The following is a 17,883-nucleotide window of genomic DNA, read 5'->3' on the forward strand; positions in this document are numbered from 1 at the left end:
TATCTATAGCCCGGCGGGGCGGCCGGCTGGCACCCCGCGGCGCGGCGCGGCGGGGCGGGCGGCGGAGCGCGGCCAGGCTCCAGCGGGCGGCGGCGGGGCCGCGGAGCCCCAGTGAGCTGTCCATGGTGGTGCCGGGCCCGGCTTGCCTCTCCGCCCGCCGCCGCCAACCTGCCCCCGGGCGCCCCCCGCCGCCCGGCCCGGCCCCGACCTCGGCCCGGCCTGGTCCCGTCTGCGGCCCCGGCTCCGGCTTCGACCCCGGAGGGGCGCTGCCGCTCCTGCCCCGGGTAGGTGAGGAGCGGGGCCGCTGGCTTACACGTCCTGTGTTACTGCCCTCACTCGAGGGGTGGTGGGTCGAAAGACCTAGTCGATCCGTGCCGTTTCTACTGATAAAGCCTCCGGGTGAATCCTAATCTGCAGGTCGGTAACGTGAAAGAAACAGACAGCTATTTTAGATCCCGGTTGAAGGGCAACTTGCAATCACACCTGCTCCAAATGTTCATGGCACTTGAAATGCTTTTAATGATGCATATATTTTCACTTAGCCTTCTGAAACTTTAAGTTGTTAAGTTGCCCCTCTCTAGGTCTAGTCTTGACTTCAGCTCTTAATATCTCTTAACATAGATTGGTCTGCTTTATTTATTTCATTTCTACGACTGAATATCTATTAAATTCCAACAGAAACAAACGTGTCTGGTCCATTTAACTTAAAACTGTTACCAAGCTGGGCTGGCTGGAGAACAAGAATTCCATTTATAGGAGGGGGGTGGGCAGAAGAAACTTTGCAATTTGTTTTTGCACTATGTTGGAACAAAATCCAACCCTTTAGACAATTTTCTGAGAGGAGACAGACTCACCTCCTGCCCTGGAGTAGATTAGTGGTTAGTATAGTCATCTGGGATATGGGAGTCCAGAGTTCAAGTTCTTCCCTTCTCTGATTCAGAACCCTAATCCCTGGACTGTTGGCTTCTCTCAGTTCCATCCCAGACCTTAAAACCTTTCCGATGACATTTGTGATGAACTGATATTTTCCAATGGGTGATAAATGAATGTTTAGTTAAAGAAAAACTGCCTTCTAACAGTTATGCCAAGCAGCACAGGATTTTTGGTTACACAGGGAGAAGTCCAGACTGCCATCATACAACAATGGAAGGGAACTGCAAGCTGTAAAAAGAAGCGGTGTGCTAGGAAAAAGGAAGGAGTCTCTTTCTGTGGTGGGACATAGGGTTAGTGTGGTTAAGACCTACTTTCTTCAGCATTAGGTTTGCAGATTATTTTGAAAAAGGAGGACTTTTACCTTCCTCATGGGCACATGGGGCTAGTATGGTTAAGATATGCTTTCTTTATATATAGTTTTGTTTATTTTTTTCTATTTCTTTAGCAAATGGAACACAAGGGAAAGTTGCACCGAAGATCATACCTAGCCTCCTTTGACCTCCCAGCTCAAAGACAGGCTTGCTTTCCACACCTGGGCTGATGGAAATAACTTGTTGGTGTGAAACCTGAAGTCATGCCAATGAATCTGGATGGCAAGGTACTGTAACATGCTTTACCATAAGCATAACCTTCATTTGTTAGCATTTTTAAAATTCGTATCTTTGTTTTATGCATTTTATTTTTTATCAATCTAATAGTTTTTTACAATCATCTTTCATACCACATTAATTATTAATTTTCATATCCCTAATTCCCAGTGGAACAAACCACATCTACAAACTTTTCCCATAAGTCATGGGATCTGGTCCATCTCTCACTGAAGCCAAACTGATTCTCTTTATTCACTTTGTTTGGATGATGATCAGCATCTTATATTGCCACCACTTCTCCAAATTCTGAATGTTCTTTGATCTCATGGTGTGGTTACTTTTTCAAACATGATGCCCCACAGGGTGTGAAGCCTAAACTGTAATAGGCCAAGTGGAACGACCACTGGACTTGCTCTAAACAGATCATGCATGCTGAAATGTAACCCATAGAGTTGCCCATGACACACTGCATAATCAGTTTGGACTGTAGAAGATGTGAGCAAGCACATTTTTAGATGAGCTTCAATTAACCCTTGCAGGTTAGAGCTCTAAATTTGCTAGTTTATTCAAATATGGAATTCAATTAACCTGAAGGAATAAATAAGGGTCAGCTATAAAAGTTATATATTAGCTGTTATTTGTTTATTCCAAGATGATTAAACTGCTTCTTATAACATTCTAACACTTAGTTTTACACTGAGATGAAGTTAATTGCTCCTTCATCTCCAGATTTCCTCTCTCTTAAAAACAGAAGCAATACTCTCTGTGTTTGGACTGAGCTATCACATATGCCCTCCAAATTCGTCTAAAAGCTGATTTTTTTTTCCTTAGGAATATTGATTATTTTATTTCTACCAAATATTTGAAGCAGTTTCAGTGGCTACAGGAGATGGAAGTGTATAGGTAGCAAAAAACCAGGAAAGCTTCAGCAAGCCAAGGTGGCAAGGTCTAATTTTCTGCTAAAAATCAAAAAGTAGTTAGAGTTTTGGCTCTAAGCAGGACTGGACATTGACAGTCAGAGTTCCTGGATTCTGCTGCCCTTATTGAAATCACTCCATCTTCCAAGCCGTTGAAATGACTTGTGTCTTATACTGGTTCTGGAGCTGGCAAATGAGGGAAATGACACATGAGAGAGTTTTATGAGAACATATGACTCGTATGACTCAGAGGTGGCCTCTGCAGTCATAATGCATGTAAAAACAAAGCAAGCCTTCCTTAGTGCAGGCTGAGGACAGCTCTAGGAAGGATCTGTGGGTTGCTGTGCTGGCAGGACTGACATCCAAGATCGTAATACACAGCCCTGACAAGAGGAGGCTGTAGACAACATTTCAACCTGTAGATCAGAATAGCAGAAAGGGGTTGACTTCTATTTTATTGGAAATATTTCAGTTTTTCAATTGTTTTGAAGAATATCAGTTCAGAAACAAAATCTTTAAGTGATTTTCCCATCTTTGTCCTGTTGGAGTATTGCACTTCCTGTCAGGCTAACTGTGCACTCTTGAATAATCCTTGCCCCTGCAGTATAACAAGCACGCCTAAAGTAATCAAAAGATGCCTACTTGATGTTGCTTTTTGGAAAGGCCCAGCAGATGAGCATGGAAAGGTGACAAGCTTCTCACTTCCAGCCCTGAGGGACATATCAGTTTGAAGTTATTCATACACAGAGACAGAAAAGGCTCCTGAGCTTTCCACAAAGAGTTAAGTCAGTCAGGGCATGTTGCTCTTCCAGTCCTTTTCAGACCCCGTCAGACCCTACTAATTGCAGAAATTCCTCACATGTGCCCAGACCTGACAGAGCTCTTCCTCGCTTTATTATTTTCCATCTTTGAAAGCACACCGCTGAAACTCCTACAATAACCTTTTGCCAGGACCAGCAGCACAGAAAAATCCACATTAAAATTGAGAAATTCCATTTGTATGGAGAGAAAGAGCTTGCAGGACTCAGAGGAGAATGCCAGATCTGATTAAATCTGTATGTTTTTTGTATTAACAATCCATGGAGTCACAGGCATGAATAGGGAAAAATTGTGCAACAGGTGGTGAGGCTTATCAGATGGTTGCTTATCACTAATTACCCCTGAGATGCCTTTATCCTCTTTTCACCAAATATCACTATTTTTGCAATATCAGGCCAAAAGGTAATCAGTGATAACAACAGCCTGTCCTGTCACAAAGGCAGGGTTTGTTAGGCTTATAATTTCTATGGTTGCAGTCCCTGTAAGATCGTGGCAGACTGTCCCTCAACAACCTCTTTGAGGACACACTCACAAACTCCTTCCATGAAACCAACCACTGTGCCGCCAGCATCAAGGGTTGGGTTGGTAGGAGGGAGGAAGGGAAACAAACTTTATTTCAGTGACTACAGATATCAGAAGTATCAGCAACTCATGCTGCGGGGGCCATCTGCATGCTGTGCAATCCATTCTCCCAACAGATTCAGAGCAGGTGTTTTTTAATCAAGGTCTCCAGGTGCTTGTTTATGAAATACTTTGTTTCAAGGGACACATGGGCAGTCTGAGGAGGAGAGTGATATCTGTGCAGTCCTCTGGAATCCTGTACTCATTACTAAGTAGTGATGACGTGCTTGTCAACACTTATAGGAAAGCCAATTTGTACTAAATTATTTAAACCCTACTCAAACAATGATCTTATTGAAGCTGCAGGTGCTCAACTTCAGGCCCAGGCTTGTGAAAGGTGTTTACTTGTTATGTCTCAAAATGCATTTACAGAAAAAAAAATAATAATAAAAAAGTAAAAAAGTAAAAAAGTGAATATAAGAATGCACAAAACAGTGTCTTTGTTAACACTTAGGGCCTTTTCCATAAGCATACAAAAGCTGAACTAAGACAATCTTGTTAAGTTTTGCCAAGCACTGGGGCCTCTGCGATCCCATGTACGTTCTACAGAGCTTTTGCACAATAGATAGTATCTACAGGCTGCTAATGAGCATAAGGACTCTTCTGTGTCTGGTGATATACTGTCCTGTGGTGCAAAAATAGCTACTGCTTAACAATCCAGTTTGAGCACAAGTTACAACAGGGAAACAAAACCAGCAAGTAGGGAGAGGACAAATGGGATAACTATAAAGCCAGATCCATTCCAGTAAGCTTTGTATCAGTTCATCCCACTGTCCATAAACCATTAACTGCTAGACATTGAGGCAGAAGTAAAGCTTCAGGTGGAATGTAAAGGTGTGTAAGGAAGTGGTTCAACAGCATAAGGGACACAAGGAGACAAAGCACGAAGCGGGGAGAGGTAGATGTGGATGAACAGACAGGGCAAGCTGGCAGAGCTAGTAGACTGAAGATGACAATGCAGCAAGAACTGAGCAGCCAGGTAAAGAGCAGTTCAGTTGTGAAAGGATTTAAAGGGAAGGATAAAAGCTAGAGGGTTTTTTTTGTCATTTTAGAAGGGTGTAGGTAGCAGAGGGTCATGAATGGTATAAATCTTAGCACTAAAATAACCAGCAAAGAGGTTGAATTGGGCAATGATTTGAGCAGACCACGTGGTGAACAGCTTGCAATAGTTGAGCATTAAGATGCAGCGAGTGAAGCACCTAGGTGAAACCTTTTATATTTAGGATGCATTCTGGAGATGTTTAAAGAGAAAAATATTTAAGTATAAGACAAGTGTTGGAAGCGTCAAAATGCCTCAAAAAATCCATTACCGTGGAGCTTAGGGACTGAGTGTTTGATAATAATTTGTCAACAAGGAGAAATAATTTAAAAAGTGTGAGATTGGAGAAGAGCTCAGCTGAGATCTTAACCACGTCTAGCTTAAGCTCAAGCTTTTACAAGTGGGAGATGGAAAAAGAGATAGAATTGGATGGAGGTAATTTCATGTGTCATAGTCCCAAACATAGTTTGAAAGTGAGTAAAGGTTCTGTGTTTAGGGAAACCTCATACTGTGGGTCTTGGTTCATAGTTCAGTTATGGTAATGCAAACACATAATAATCATATATGAAGGGTTCAATGACAGCACAGTGTAAAGCCCAAAGAAAGGGAAGGGGGGAAAGAGAAAAGATCATCTCGATTAGTTTCTAAATGTCCAAATAAAGAAATGCATTGAAATATAATGCCCAGTGCAACATCGAATTTAAAAAGGGTGCTGCTGAGCAGAAGAACAGAACAGTTTACGAGGATGTGGAGAGAGGAGGAGATTTGGAACTTAGCCAAGTAAAAGATGTTGGAAACTTATCTGAGAGCTGCATTAGTCAAAAGGAGAGGCTAAAAGTCGAACTAGAGACAGCTGTGAATAGTTTTAGTGAGAAGGATTCTGGGTTTTCTTTTTGGCGTGCAAAACCTTGCCTCCTCATTTGAGGGGAGAAAGAAAATGGGAATATTGTCAAGTATGGGTTGTTAAAAAACACAAAGAACTACAGCATATTTAAAACAATACTGTGTTTTTTTCTGTCTTTTTCATCCCATTAGTGCAGGACAGGAAAATTTTGCCTAGTGCTAAGTTCACAGGTATGTAATTTTACTTGTATACTGTAATTCTTATAATACATCAACCAACTTCAGTTAGTTTACAACAAAGCATATCTTAGTCTTCTTGTTTCTGAACTTCTACTTCAGTATGAAAAGTGTGTCTTTTCTCTCTCTCTCTCCTTTGTGGATGTCTCACTTTTGTAATAAACTTGCCTCCTACACTTGGTTTATACCCTGATCCCCAAGTGTTTCTGTCCTGGCTTATTTATTTTTGTGGACAGTTTGATTATACTTCTCTGCTATGATAGCTAATTTAGAGACATCTTAAGTTTTACATTACCTCCTTAGTAATTAATGTGGAAGACACTGAGTCTTTCAAGTTGCCCTAACTAATCAAACCAAGCCAGCCAGTTCATTGACCTGAAACCATTCTCTCAAATCCCACTTAAAGCTGGTGGCCTAATCCATCCTCTGTACTGGAACATTCCCTAAGAATATTGGCCATGGGATATATCTGAAGCTTTTCTGCATTTCTGTAATTATTTCCAGGGTCTTGCTGGAAATGCTTTATAATTTATAGTAATCACACCTTTAAGTCCAAAAATTCCATGTACAGATCTCCATAAAAATGTTTGTGTGTGAAGAAATACTGGGATTTTTTTCCAGTCTCTTTTGCATAAATTTCATTATAAGTTTCGTTATGTTGTGACAAAGCATGTGAATACAGTGCTCAGCCATGAACATAATGACAGACTTTGTAACAAAATGTATTAATTTTGATTTTTTTATATTACCTTGTTTATTTTGCCTTATTTGTCATGCTATTATATTTTTTAATTTTTTTATGCCATCACAGAACAGATGGACTCCATCTTTCAGTGACATGGGAAAGGCAACGAATGACTGTTTACTGAAATAAACAGTAACAGTGGAGTTTGCCTTATTGGAATACAGGATTACATCATATATTTTGTGTAAAAGAGTAACAAAATCAATCTGAATGTTGGTCCTTGCTTTACTTCACAAGTTGTCTGCTTCCCTAAGTGTACAGCATTAAGCACAGACAATGTTATTTTAGCTCTGTGATTAGAAACAGTTTTCCACAAGACTACTTTTGGTTTTAACAGTTTAAATATGTTTTTATTTATCATATATAAAAGCTAATTTCTGTAATGGAGGCTGTTTTAAAAGATGAAGCTATGCTTACTAAAATAAAGATAAATAATTTATTATTTATAGTATTGTCAACAGGTTGATTATTTAATCAAAACAAGCCATTTAATAGTTATAGGAAATATAGCAAGGGTGACACATACAGTAAATGCTTAGCTAAAAAGAAAGAGGTCTATTGAGATGGATTCCTTGTTAATCAGAAGCATGGCAAATTTTCAGACTCAGGAAGTTCACTTAGGTTGCAACAAGGCAACAGTACATAGATATATTGTTCATATAACTTTTTTTCTACAAGCAATAACAGAATCTTCTGTCATAGTATAAGAGAATAAGAGGATGAGAGAAAATGACTTTACAAATCCCTGCAGCCAGAAATCTATTTATGATTAGAATTTATGAATTTAGAATTTAAGAATATTTTTTCTAAGACTTCTATGTGACTACCCGTTTGCAAAGTAACGTGAAGTGTTTGGAGATGTATCGTTTGAGCTGCTGACATAATTAATGATTTCATTAAGAGCATGAAAGGAGGCTCTTGTATTTCTCTGGCATTAGCAAGCCAAGTTCATGTCCGAACTCTAATAACCAAAGTCGCTTTTGCTGATCTAGACTGTTGGTCCTCTTGTTGCAAAACAAAAATTTGAAAGCCAAATATTATACTGGGCTGTGATACTTCCCAACATGTCAGGAGTGTGACATGTTTTAAATATTAGCAGCTACTATGGATTATATGCTGGCAGAAAAGTTACCAACATTGCACATAACAATGCAAATGGGAAGAATGTAAACATAATAATGTGCCTTCAAGAGTTCAAAGGAAAGGAAACTAATTTAGAAATTGCAACTTATCCCACCCGATTTTCAGAAAAGATCCTTGCTTAGGTAGTCTGTACTCCAGAAGTAGTGTTGATTCTTGAAAATTTATGGCAATCCTAAGAAAACTGTGGTAGGATTTGTTAAGAATAAATTCTGGATTTGGGGCTGTGCCCTTTTAGTTATGCCCTGACTGATTTTTCATCTCATGAGAGTTGAGCTAACATCCTGAAGAAGATGAAATGAGTTTTGTTTCTTCATTTTGATACCTTATGAATAATAAAGATAAAGCTACTACAAAATCCATACTTTGAAGTAGTCCGGAGAAGTGGAACAGAAAGTGTGCTGAAAGCCAGATTTGTGCACTAGACCTCTGAGAAAACAAAGCACATAGGAAGTACAAATAGCCAAACTGACTTCACAGGGACTACCCAAGTGCTTAATTTAAGGAAAGGCTGCTGAGCTTTTCTGGTACAGAACCAAGCACAACAGGGGCTAAAATACTAAGAAGGCTGGAACCTATGTCAGGATTGAGAAGCACTGCAGGACTACATGGAAAACTTCTAGTGCATGCCTGGCCTTAGATGGTATTAGCCTATTCAATGAATATTAAGGTCCCACAATGCTCTGCAACAATCTATACCATGTATTTGCTAACTTTATAAAGAAGCCAATTTGTTGATGATGTTAAAGTTATGAAAACAGTGATACAATGCATCCTAAGCACATGCCTAGCATTAAGCCTGCAAGTAGTCCTTTAGACCAGCATCCAAGTGTTAAAACATGCAGACATATCAAAAGTAAGGAGAATGTGAAACTACGAGGATTAACAGGAGAAATTACTCCATTTAGTAGTTGGGAAGTCTTTTACTGATTCTTGTAATGTGTGTGGCAGCTTCATCTCTTCATCAACTTGAGGATATCAGATTGCAATGAAAATGAAAGGAAGATGTTATAGTTCTATATTTCATGAGACCTACACTTACACAGGCCTTGTTATCTGAATGTTTCAGAGGTCAGAATCAAGGTGCAGCTCACCCATTGGATTTTCTGTGGCACGAACCAGCAACAGACGCATTGGGCTAATATGAAGTGAATAATCTCCGGTTAAATTCTCTCATCTCTCAATAATCATTGATTTAGAAGGTGCAAGGAGGATGCATTCATACCATAATTTTGAATAGCCACCAATAAATTTATTCCTGAGTTCTACTAAAAACCTTTTCTGACCGCAGTTACAGTGCTGGCCTCCACAGCGTCCTGTGGCAGACTTCCACAGTTTAATTTTTATGTTGTGCAAAAAAAAATACTTCCTTTTGTTTGTTTTTAATACAGAGGAAAATGAATTCTCCTTATTTTTTTATGTCATGAGAAACTTTGAATAGCCATTTTCCGCTCATCTTCTCTTTGCCATTCATAATTTTGTAGACTCTATTTTATTTCTCCTCTGTCATCTCTTTTTCCAGCAGCCAAGTTGTACTCCATTTAATTTCTCTTTCTGTGTAAGTCGTTCCTTAATTGAAGTTGTTTTTCTCAGAACAGTTATGCTCTGTATCTTTTCCACAACTACTGTGCCATTATCAACAAAGGACAATCAGAACTATGAAATTATTCTAAAGTGTGCAAACACACCATGTACAAATATGCAAATTCAGGTTTATTTTCCCTCACATATCTATAGTATTTCGTTTCCACAATAATGGCCAGTTAGTTACATGTGCAGCTTTAATGTTTCTTGTCCTGAATGTTTTCTGTGTGTTCTGTTGTACTGGAGTATTTTTAAAGAAAGTATCAAGTATTTTTTCCCCTCTACGCTACCTAAAAGGATGACAAATATGTTTGTTTGTTTTTGTTTTGTTTTTTTTTTTATTTATTTGTCTCTTAGATTCAAAAAGAAAAGGAAAAAAAAAAAAAAAGAGAGAGAAAGTACAAAATAAGTCTGCAAATCCTCCACATAATTTTCAAAGCTCTTGAAGAATCATCATCAGGTATTACCTGTAGAAAAGAACTTAGGCTCCAAAATCCATATTTAGTTACCTTTTTTTGGAAGTTCTGTTCCTAAAAGTCTGTCTCTAAGCTCTTCTTGGCTGTTAGGTTGCCTGTGTATATGTGTGCTAGTGTGTGTGTGAGAGCTTATTCACTTTGTGCTTGGGTTAAGGCATGAAGTAATTCTTTTTTGAGAATGGGTTTTGTGGTCTGGCTAAAGAAAAAAAGCCATGTTCAGCATTTTAAACTGTCTTTTACTGGGGAAAAACTCAACTTTCTTGAGGAACCCACTTATCTCACAGAGAGATCTGGGCATGGAATGAAGTGCAATGCTTCAGGTTGCTCAGTCCTAATCCTCTGAATTTATTGGACCAATATATAAAAAAAGAAAATGTGATTATTTGTGTATAAAGATACACTTGTCTAGACAGGTTATGCTTTATGTGTAATAGAAAAAATATGTTTAATATGTGTTTTACATGTATATAGTATACATATCTGTGCATGTGCCTATATTTGATATATACATTACATACGTACATATATGTAGACCTATCTCTTTGCAAACAGCAGTAAGTCTGACATAAATTCACATAGTGTTCAACAGAGTTGTGGTTTGGTGCTGAGTGCTTTACAGTCCTGTATTATATTCATTCTCTCTCCTGTCCTTTTTTAGTTATTTTTTTCTAATTTAGGGTATTCTTTTACTCCTAGCTTCTGGCTCATTAGGGTGGATATCAGTTGCACCATTTAGTTGACTTGTCTCATGAAATTTGTAGCATTATTTGGTAGAATTATTCATGTCAGTAAGAGGTGCAGTAACTTTTGCATGTATCACATACAAAAGTTACATATTTGGTTGTGAGTTTCAGCAATATGAGTGCAAGACTTTATTTTGAACATATGGGAAGCATGGGAGTTGAGAGTGCAGATACACAAAAATGAGATTTGCTCAGACTAAAACTAAGCTAAAGAAGAAACCACCTTCTGGTAGAAAGTGGGCACAGAGTGTTTCATCCCAAAGTGAATTAATTTGGGAAAGTTTTAAGCAACTGAAAATCCAAGATTAAAAATGTGTACAGAAGGGGAGAACTCAGGACTGGTCTGGTTAGGGAGAAAGGGTTGGCAAGGGGTTATGAAACCTCATGTCTGGGACTGCATCTTGTGGTAGGGAAACGTTTACCACACCAACCAATGTGTGCTGGAGGGAACTGAAAGTAATTTTCCCTTCCCTCCTTTCTCTCAGTAAATCAATTTTAAATTAACTTTAGCTTTTACTATCCAAAATGCTAAACTGTACTTCTGTAAACTGCATGTCTGCACCTAGAAAGCATCAGATGTGAGGTTTTCCTGGTTTCTCCTAGTATACCACACACCTAGCGCCATATAGTACTGGTGAGCAAGAAGATTAACAGGTGTGACTACAATGTATGATTAAATAATAAAATCTTAAAACAAAACTAACTTTTAATGGGAAGATTTTTACCATCATCTGACTACGTGCCTTTTCACATTTACTCTGACTTCAGAGTTGCACTGCAATTGCAATAGGCTCCTTTTTCAGTTGACACATCTGAAGAGGAACACCTCATATAGCCGCATGATGAGTCAGTGCTAACGTTTAATGGGAAAATAGTGGTTGTCACCCTTTAGGTATTAAAACAATAGCTGATGTATTAATCACTCTACATTTAATGCAGAGATGAACAAGCCTTTTCCTTAAGGTTAAATATATTTGTTTAAGCATTGTTTCTATGTCATAATTGATTTAATTCTCCCAGTATGCTCTGACTGCTAAATGGAAAAATTTAATTCAAAATTATAAAAATGACTGGTTTATTATGTTGTGAAACTGTGATTACTGTATATTTTAACAAACTGTTTATTTTGCTTTTGCATTTGCTGGGTTTAGGGTTTCTTTTCTTGTTGTTGTACACAATTCCGTAAGAATTACATTATATATTCTATTCTTGAACAATAATTTATCCTATAGAAACAGCTACACTTTACAATAATGTTTCCTCTTTCCAGAACACCCTTCTACCACAAGTTTTTAAAATACCATGCAGACTTAAAGTAACTTGGAAATCTCAACGAGAGTTTCATTTAAAGCCTAACGAATGCCCAGGGAATGACTTCTATTAGCTCTGGTGGTTCTACCTCAGATACTGTAAGTCTACTCATTGTTAAAATGGGATGGAGTACAAAAGTATTTCAACACCGTACAGCAGTACTCACCGGTGTTTCAAGAAAATACTCACGCCCATCAAGACTGCAGGGCAATTAAAACATAATACCTCAAGAGAAGTTTGAATAGGACATGAACATTATTTTCTCTTAGTCTACTTAGAAATGCTGTGGCATTTTATGTAGTAAAAGAGTTTAGTTCTACCTTTTCAAACCTGTCTGCAGCCTTTGTTTGGCATATACTGACTACTGACTAAAAGAGTAGTTCAAGAAGGTTATATTAACATGGCCTCTTGGGAGAAAAAAGTTTGGAGCATTGCCTTGAAATAACTAATATGTAAGCATTGCTGGGAAATGAATAAACAGTAATCCCAGAGGTAATCCTAACAGTCTCAGCTGGAATGGGAATTGTTAGTTTCCACACTCCTGTTTGCAGAATTCTTCCCTTTTGTTAACTAGACCAACGAAACCCAAAAGGTCTTGCAAGATTTGTTTGAATCTGTGCTTATGCGGCATGCTGAGTTTGAGATTTTATAAGAATGGGTTTTCCTCTCCCTTGCCAAAGCAGGCAATGCTTCGTGTTCAACCCCTGCTGAACAACTGCAAAAATCTCACTGCAGGCTATCATCATATCTAGAAATCTTAGCTAAGCCAGATGTAGCACTCAATTACTGTAACTTCTGTTACAACGACTTCATAACTGATTCTGCAACGGGAAACACACAGCTGAAGTCCTGGAGCTCCTGAATTTTGAAGACAGTAGCAGACAAGTACCATGTGCCAGAGTATTGGGCCTGGGAGCGCTCTAAGCACAACCACAGTGTGTGCTCGGATGTTGGGAAGACGAAGGCTAGAAACTTGCATGCAGGCTGGAAGGTGGATGTGGGTCCCCAGGGCTGTGCTAGGATGCTCAGCTACATGGCTAATTGAGATAAAAGCAGCAGTTCTGCCTAGTTCAGAGCAGACCAGATTTCATACTTGCTTCGCGTTTTGTTAGGCGTAGGCGTTGGGCCTAGTTCATGATGCCTTGAGGGTTTGACACTGCCTCCACCTTCCATCAGTGACGTGATTGATCCTCAGTTCAATGCTTTCTAGTAACCTTGTGCTCCCGTTTCTCCCCATCACTCTGTTGCTGCTCTGGGGTCTATCTTTAAGCACAAAAATGTAAAACAATGAAGGGAACTATGACCACATACATGACCTAAGGAGTGAGGCTGAATTTCCTTAACATTATGGGGTTTGTTTTTTGTTTGTTTGTTTGTTTATTTGTTTCCAGTCAGTGTTCGTTGTATTAGGTCCAAGTTCATTTGGTGTATTATATTCAAATTGCTACCTCCTCAGCATGACTAACTTGTTTTCCAGATTGATACAGGGTTTCTATGAGAAAATATGTATGTTTTCCTGTTGTTAAGGTGTGCAATACATAGGCTTACATAAGGCAATTGTAAATTTGTCATTTCTCTACCTCTGGAAGCTTTCAGATGGCAACTAAAATAACAACCTTTTATCACTCTGTATGTAATGTCACATTAGTTGTGGGCTTTTAATTAATAAACACAACAAAAAAGGTCTACTTTAACAGTCATTTATCATTCTCCATTGATAACATTTGACCTCCAGGCATAACAACATAAACAATTTCAAACTGAGCATCATCAAACAGAAACAGGTTATTCAGTTCATTAAAAAAAGGTCATTTCCTGTGTGAAGTGGACATTTGAGGGAGATGTACAGTGAGTTCTCTTTCTTTGACTTAATTTTCCTTTGAAGTGATGTCTTCATCATATCTTTGCCCCTATGCCTCCCTCTTCCTTTCATTTCAATCTCTTTGCCAACCACTCCAACACTCTGGATCTCTCATCCCAGTGACTTGTTCTTCCTTCCTTGTTTCCTGATGTAGCTGCCACCATACCATGTCCCCACACTGACCTTTGCAGTCCTCAGTGGACCAGCAGAGACATTTTGCCTGTACCAGCCTAAGACATAGCCATTCATGGAAATGTAGGTGCAGCATGGAGGCAGACTCATCAAATCTCTGGGAGTTTTAGCTAGTTGCCAAAATAACTTTGGGCTCTGGAAAATACAGTAAAAAAGAAGTGGTGATTTTCAACACCTTTATTACTTGTCCAAATCTGAATTTATTAACAGTACCAGCAAAAAGCATGACACTGGCCCTAAGGCAATCTCTGCTTCTGCCAAATTTCAAAGACAAACAATAGAAGTGTTAACATTATTCAAAACCTGATTGCAATAATCTTATAATGGAAAGCATTAGGCAACTTGCATACAAGGGCTGGTGCCAGCTGCCACTACAGTAACAGCCTCCTCTGTCTCACCATGCCCAGGCACCACAGGATCAGATTCAGGGCAAAGTGTCAATCGCAGTCTGATTTTTATTTCCCTTGCAGCTTTTCTCATGCTCTCACTTTGATTAACAAATGGGTCTAATCTTGGGGAGGAAAGTGGGGAGACAGGCATATGGGAAGCAATTCCAGGTTAGCCCCTCAGTAGAACAGGCACTACTGGGGCATGTAGAATAGGATACTCTTGCAGAGAAAACAGCTTCGAAGACTGTGTAGGCTGTTTGGTATTTCTCTTTGTGAATGTTTTGTCTTCTTTGGCCTTGTTAGGACAGAATGACTATCATGTTTCATTGAAATGTCATGAATTTGTCTTGCTTTACTGCGTAACTGGATTATCTTCTCAATTATTTCAAAACCTGCCTGTTGTTTCATTGTACTTCCTAGCAGGTGTAAGACTGGGTTGCCTATCTGGGACAAAAGGGGTTCAGAAAAGAGATTAGGAAAAAGCAATTACACTATACTTGGGCATCTCCACAATGAACAAAAAAAGTTTCATAGTACATATAGTGAATGGCCAGACCCTCTTCACTATTTAGTTTGAGGACAAGTTTCACTGGAGAGCTGAATTTGGCTGACTGTCTTCCAGTTTCTATCAATCTTATCTAATTTAATGACAGGAAATGAGTAATGAAATTCAGCAGTGACAGGCTGCTTATTTAGGCCAAGTGATTTGCATCTGAACAGAAAGGGGCCCAATCCAATACTCAACCAATAGATTGTTCTGCTGATTGCTAATACACAGTCAAACAGATAAAATACAAAAGCTTTTATGACAAATTTAAAGAATTCCTGGGAGGCAAGACTAGAAAGTGTTAGCTCTTTAGAGTCTACCATAGTGAGTTCTGATATCCATGTTCACTGCCACCAGTGGCAATGGGATCCTGCATAAAAGTTGGCCAGAAAGAATTTGCAGCAAGATGGTCAGGGCTAAGTTAGCAATATTTACTACTTCTCATAAATTCCAAGTAAAACACGCACACCTGCTGGGATAATGTCTAAAATGGTGATTTTAAGTTTGTTTCCATACTCCTTCATCTGCTGTGTGTCATTTCCGAGCTACAATAAGGGGGTAGGAGGAACAGAAGAAGCCAGAATAAGTGTGATATTTTTTTAAATATAAACGTGATGGTATTGCCTGGAGGTATTTTTAGCTACAACCAGAGGCTTCAGAATAGAAGTTTAATTGATGTGATGTCATAAAATAAATAAAATAAATTTGTGAATTGATGGTGTCTCGGTCTGGCTCTCGGTGGGTGGCAGGTATCTACATTACGAAGACCATCAAGACTGGCACCTCTCTTGGCAGTGTCAGCTAGGAACATAAGCATTAATTTGGCATGGGGATTAAACTGTTCTTCAAGGTGGTCTCTCCAGGTGATGGCTTCAGCACCATGTTGTATTCTTGAGGGGAAGCCTGGGGGGTGGCACAGGACGCAAAAAGGACTATCAGTGACTAAGCAGACCCTCTGTGTGTATCACTGAAAATTCTCTTCTTCAGTGGTGTCAGTCTGACATCTGTCACCACGACTAAGTGAGCTATTAAAATTTCAAGGAAGGTACTTGTTTATTAGCTTTTAATATTAGGGCATTTTTTCAAGTGCTAAAGGCCCCCTTGTTAAGAAAGTTATGGTGAGATCAGAAGGGTTTGCTTTGCCATGTTAAACACGGTGCCCACACTGGAGGACTACGCTGTCTGCTGTTAATCTGGAATGAGTTAGTACTGGAGGGATGGAGGCCATCAGGGAGGGTAGTAAAGCAGAATATCTAAAGGGGCTTGAGTCCACAGAGAAGGAGTGATACCAGGGAAATGAGCTGGTCTGAGAAGAAGGTGGACTGTCTAAGAACAGAGCTGACAAGCAAGTTGCTTAAATCACAGGTAAGCCTTGAAGTGGACAGGGCTTCATCTAGAAGGACTGTTGCCAGAACATAATCTGGAAATGTAAGCCATGCAGATGTCTAAATACACAATTATACAGGTAATAGGGTTTATCTCCATTTTTGCAAGATGAAACTACCTCTCTGTGGGTGGAGTCAGATGTTGTGAAGGCTGAAGTGCTGTAACCAAACCCAACTAAGTATTTGCCTCTGTGGTATCACATTATTACTCCAAATTAGGGTCTGCAATTCCAGCTGCTGTGAATGTAATAGCAGGCTACTGGTGCTCTGCTTCCCTATGAAGTATCTGCCAATACCCTCAATCCAGATGTACAGTTGTCTGCCTTGTGTTTTTTTGTTTGTTTGTTTGTGTCTTTTTTCTTCCCCCTTTTTTATTTTTTCCTCTTTCTTTTGTCTTTTTTTTTTTTTTTTTTCCTTTGCTTTGTTTGACAAGGAGTGAAATCTACACCTTCAAGGGGAGGAGAATTTTCCAGGAGTATTCTTCAGTCTGCTGGGCTTTAGATTATGGAAATGCTGTGATAACAGCTGGTGAGTAAGGAGAGGGAAACCATTTCCAACTAACAGTTGGTGTCTCAATGAGGATATATTTGAAAATGTCTATCTACTCATACTATTTTCTCTACACTGGAAAACCCCCTGACTTTCAGGCAACACGTAGCACAATAATCTTAAGCAGCTCTATTACATTTGGGTTCTTTGCCCAGACAAGCATGATTGTAGGGGAAAATTTTTCTGCCCATGTTCATTCATGGATGTCTGTGTCTATATACATCGTTATTTCTAAATGCAAACTGTGTCCTAAGAGAAACCTTGATCTAAAGAGGTAGTGGAAACATAGGATTTGTATGGCCTGAAGAAACACAATTGTCATAATCATGGCAGGTCAGCACTATTATTTTATGCCTTCTCAATCCAATGAGGAATTACAGGATTTCAGTGAATGTTGCCATGACCATTTCATCACAGAAGTGCATGCTCGTTGCTAGCTTCATTTATTTTTGGTATGATCACTGTTCCCCAGACTTTGAACAAAATAAAATGTGTAAGAACAGGAGATAGTAAATGCTAGTTCTTAGGTCTTATTTATACTGTTCCCACTTCCCTGCTTCCTTCCCATCCTCCCATTTCTTTTTATGGTTAATTTGTGAAGAATCCTCTTGAAATGTCAATTACAACTTCTTTTAACATTCACACAATTTAAATAATACCTATCAAACTTCATTACAGAAAAGAAAAACAGTATGTCATAGTCTTGTTAAACCATGTAATTGCTAAAGTCTTCATCATTATTTCAGATCAATGGATACATGCTTAGTCTTGATTTCTGTTAAGGTATTTATTTGCTTTCAGAAGATATTAATATTTTTTTCTTTTCTTCAAAGAGGTGGAAATGGGGCACCTCTAGCCATGGTCCACCCAGTGAAAGTTGGGCAAAACTATTTTATTTATTCCTTTTTGCCACACCTCTTCTGAATTCTGCTTTTGTCTTCTCAAGTCTTAATCTTCGCATC

The sequence above is a fragment of the Columba livia genome, chromosome 1, assembly GCF_036013475.1.
Source record: "Columba livia isolate bColLiv1 breed racing homer chromosome 1, bColLiv1.pat.W.v2, whole genome shotgun sequence".
In the NCBI taxonomy this organism is placed as follows: domain Eukaryota; kingdom Metazoa; phylum Chordata; class Aves; order Columbiformes; family Columbidae; genus Columba; species Columba livia.